The 4,092-nt window shown below is 47.8% G+C and overlaps 2 protein-coding genes across 6 annotated transcripts in view; both read right to left on the reverse strand.

Moving 5' to 3' along the window:
• Fastkd5 (FAST kinase domains 5) overlaps positions 1-3,680 on the reverse strand; it is a 15,090-nt gene extending 11,410 nt beyond the window's left edge. The window contains exon 1 of one of the 3 annotated variants that reach the window (XM_029536490.1): positions 3,602-3,680. The gene's annotated coding sequence lies outside the window, so the exon portion shown is untranslated. Of the gene's footprint in view, positions 1-2,427; positions 2,509-3,601 lie in introns of those variants that run through there. The other 2 variants (XM_021194114.2, XM_029536489.1) reach the window with 2 other exon arrangements.
• The window catches only part of Ubox5 (U-box domain containing 5), a 38,972-nt gene extending 35,280 nt beyond the window's left edge, over positions 1-3,692 (reverse strand). The window contains exons 1-2 of one of the 3 annotated variants that reach the window (XM_021194115.2): positions 3,602-3,689; positions 2,428-2,574 (exon numbers count right to left, since the gene is read on the reverse strand). The gene's annotated coding sequence lies outside the window, so the exon portion shown is untranslated. Of the gene's footprint in view, positions 1-2,427; positions 2,575-3,601 lie in introns of those variants that run through there. The other 2 variants (XM_029536492.1, XM_021194116.2) reach the window with 2 other exon arrangements.
• Positions 3,693-4,092: the final 400 nt, after the last annotated feature.

Here is a 4,092-nt window from a genome sequence, read left to right on the forward strand (position 1 = left end):
GAGGGAGAGGGAAGCAGGGATGAAGAGAGGGTGCAGAGTAAGGCAGTAGACATGTGCTGTAAGATAGAGAAAACAGTTAACTGCTCTTTCCTCAAAGTTTCCAGAGCACATACAAGAAAGCTGGAAAGAGAACACTATGAGATGTTCAATTAACTCCTGGCTCCTTTATTAAGGGATCAATCTGATGTCACTGTACAAAGCTCCCTGCCTGGTGTAAATTTTCTAAATATATCCTCCTCCCTGTCTCCTCTTTACAGATCCTAATAGATCACAGTACAGTTTCAGAGTGTTGGCATTCCCAAAAGGTACTGCTCAACCACCCAGAAGAGCGTGGTATCACCGAAGCCAGAAGTCTTACCTGACACATGTCCTTTTTTTAATTTTCTTTTTTGCAATGCTAGCAATCAAACTCAGGGCCTCATACATGGTAGGCTTACTATTGCCTTAGCCTCTAACTTTTTCTTTCTTGTTTTTTGTTTGTTTGTTTTTCGAGTCAGGGTTTCTCTGTGTTCCTCTGTCTCTCAAGTGCTGGATTAAAGGCATGTGTCACCACTGCCCAGCTAGCCTCTAACTTTTCTAGAAGCTAAAGTCTCTTGCTGGGAGTCTACTAAAATTTAAAGCCATAAAAGCTTAGAAACTGGCAGTAAGGGCTCTGCGCTGTCAGTGAGAACATTAACTAGGCTGGTCTTCCTTTTTGTTTCTGCACAGAAGCAGAGCCTACCAAAGTAGTCTAGGACAGGTAAGCTTAAGTGTATAAGTCAAAATAACTGTCCATGAGTCAGGCAGTGGTGGCGCACACCTTTAATCCCACCACTGGGGAGGCAGAGGCAAGTGAATTTCTGAGTTTGAGGCCAGCCTGGTCTACAAAGTGAGTTCCAGGATAGCCAAGGCTATACAGAGAAACCCTGTCTCCAAAAAACAAAACAAAACAAAACAAAACAAAGTGTCCATGAACTAAGCCAAAACAAAATAATACCTAGCACAAACCAGCCCTCTTCCTTTTTTCCCCTTCCTCCTTTTTTTTTAAGACAGGACCTCAAACTACATAGCTGAATGAAAAAAAAAAAAGACAATGAAGACATAACAGCCCCTAGGTATAGTCGAGGAGTTTATTGTGTGAGGGAGAGAACAGCCAGAGGCATCTGGAAGAGTCCAGAATGAACACAGCCAACAGACTAAACTGGGCCATGTGGACGGGGAGAGCCAGAAGCCAAGAGGCCAGGAAAGCAGGAACCAAGAGGCAAAAGGGTAAAGGGCTGGTAGCCAAGATGGCTGAGATTATGTAGAAACCAGAGAAGGCAGAAGAAGGGAAGCTCAGCCTATGGACTGGAGAGTTTAGGGTAGGAGGGGGGACTGCCAGTCAAGAAAACTCTAACAGGGACTGGGAGATGCTGGGAGACCGTGATGGTCATTTCCACGAAAACTCTAACAGGGGCTGGGAAATGCTGGGAGACCGTGATGGTCATTTCCACTTTGATATGTTAGACAGGCACTTCACTTAAGTCATTTGTCCAGGGTTGGAGAACTTAACACTAGCCATAGAAGCAGGCCTTGGACTGTGTGCTACAATTAGACATATGTCACCTAGCCCACCCTCCACTTTAGAAAATGCAGGCAGGTGAAGAGAAATGTAAATACACACAGTCATGAGAGAATTCTCAACAAAAGTTCCAGTCACATGCACCAAATTTGTAAGGTTTTAAAGTAAGAAACTCCAGAATTCCCTTTGTTAGACGGGTAGGGAGAGTACAGGGTCTTACTCACAGTCCTGTCTGGTCTCAAACTCACAGAGATGTGCCTCCCTCCTGAATGCTGCCATTAAAAATGTGCACCATGGTAGTGGAGAGATGGTTCAGCATATAAGAGCACTGACTGCTCTTCCAGAGGTCCTGAGTTCAATTCCCAGCAACCACATGGTGGCTCACAACCATCTGTAATGAGAGCTGATGCCCTCTTCTGGTGTGTCTGAAGACAGTTACACATATACTCATATACATAAAATAAATAAATCTTAAAAAAAAAAAAAACCAAAGGCACCACCAGCCAAGTGCGGCCTCGTGTGCCTTTAGTTCAGTACTTGGGAGGGAGAGGCAGTGGGATTTCGTGAGTTCCAGTCCAGGACAGCCAGTGCTGGTTACAGTGAGAAACCTTGTCTTGGGGTGGTGGCACTGGTGGAGAAGAGGGGGCAAGTGCACTACCACGGCTGGCCAGAACTCTTTAATATGAAAGGAGTCTTATGAAGCCCGGTGGTGGGAGTTGTGACAGAACTAGTTTTTAATCCCAGCTTTTGGGAGGCAGAGGTAGGTAGACGTCTGTGAGTTCAAGGCCAGTCTGGTCTACAGGACAAGTTCCAGGACAGCTAGCGCTATACAGAGAAACCCTGACTTGAAAAAAACAAAAAACAAAGAAAAAGAAAAGTTGACTTACTGGCTGGAGAGATTGTTCAGTGTTTAAGAGTACTGGCTGCTCTTCCAGAGGATCGGGGCTTGATTCCCAACGCTCACACTGTGGCTCACAATCAACCTTAATTCAAGTCCCAGGAGATCCAACGCCTTCGTCTGGCCTCCTCCAGCACTGCATATAAATGGTGCAGACATGCATAAATGCAAATCACCCACACACATATAATAAAAGATATAAATTGACTTATTTACATGATAAATGCCAAGGCTTCATTGGGGATCAAATAAATAAGGAAGACACACAGGCACGTAAGTCCCGCACAACTCTTAGCTGTATGAAACAGTCGTCTTCAGATTTTATTTTGGTCTACCAAGCAGGGCTAAATCCCCTAGGGCTAGCCTGCGGCAACTGAGGACAGCAAGCCTTAGAACCTAGTTCTAGAAAGGCACTGTTCTGAGTACTCACAGTGTGGGCAAAGTGCAGAAAACATGAGCACAAAATACCAGTTCCCTCTGACGTTAGAGGACCTAGATATGAGCGTCACAGGATGAAGCAATGCCCAGATGCCTACACCGAGTGTGCAATGAAGCCTCTGAGAAGACGCGTGAATGTATCGAGTATAAAGACTCCAGAGTTCCTGAGACAGAGCAAAGAGATGTCAGGATCTTAACAGAAAAGAAGCAATTACTTCCTATCTCCGGGGAGAGAAAGAGAAGGGAGAAACACTACTGGCCCGAGTTGGACTTGTATAACCAGAAACTGCTTAAATTGAAGAAAGGGTATGCGTCCTATTGCCTCACCCCGTCCTACGCCCTACATCAAACGAGGCTCAAAGTGCTGGAGAGAAGCTGGTCAGACACGCCGAGTCCCAGGCGCCGGCCGAGAGCCGCTAAGTCACTTTGCAAGGACTTCACGTGCACACTGGAACGGAGAGGGAGACCGGGGAGACACACGATCTCCACCTCGCAGGGGGCTAAACGCGACGTCCGGGCAAGTCCTTTGCCCATTCTCACAGCAGTCCGCCGGGATAGGGGACCCTAGATGCCGAGAGGGGCTCCGGGGCGGCGCGAGGGCAGCCGGCGGGGAAGCGCAGCAGGCCCGGGAGACCCGGGATGGCGGAGCGCGCGGCCCGGGCCCGGCGGGGCCAGAGTGCAGGCAGCAAGCCGAGTCACCACCTCCTCCCCGGCCGCCCACTCACCTGAACCCCGCGAAGGCGGCTCCCTAACTGCAGTCCCCGGCCGCACCGGGTAAGTCAATGCAGACTCCTGCATCAACCGCCCCACAACCCACTTCCGGTCAGTGGCTCTCTCCTTCCGCTTGCGTCTGTACCGGAGCCGCCGAGGCTCAGAAGACTGCAGTCGGCGTTTTCCATGACTATTTTCTAGTTTCTGACTTCAAGGGGTACCTTAGACCATGGTGAGGGAAAAATATTATCCTGGATGGGTCGCTTTGAAAGTAATTGAGCAGAAGTAATTGGCACAGGTTCAAATCTTAGGATTGCCATCTGGGTTTTATGGTTTTGGAGAAGTCACACAAACTTTTCAAGTCTAGTTTGTCTTCTGTACAAAGAGGATCATGAGGCATTTCTTTTTTTTCTTTTTTTTTTTTTTGGTTTTTCAAGACAGGGTTTCTCTGTTTAGCCCTGGCTGTCCTGGAACTCACTCTGTAGACCAGGCTGGCCTCGAACTC

This window comes from Mus pahari, chromosome 3 (assembly GCF_900095145.1).
Source record: "Mus pahari chromosome 3, PAHARI_EIJ_v1.1, whole genome shotgun sequence".
Lineage (NCBI taxonomy): Eukaryota > Metazoa > Chordata > Mammalia > Rodentia > Muridae > Mus > Mus pahari.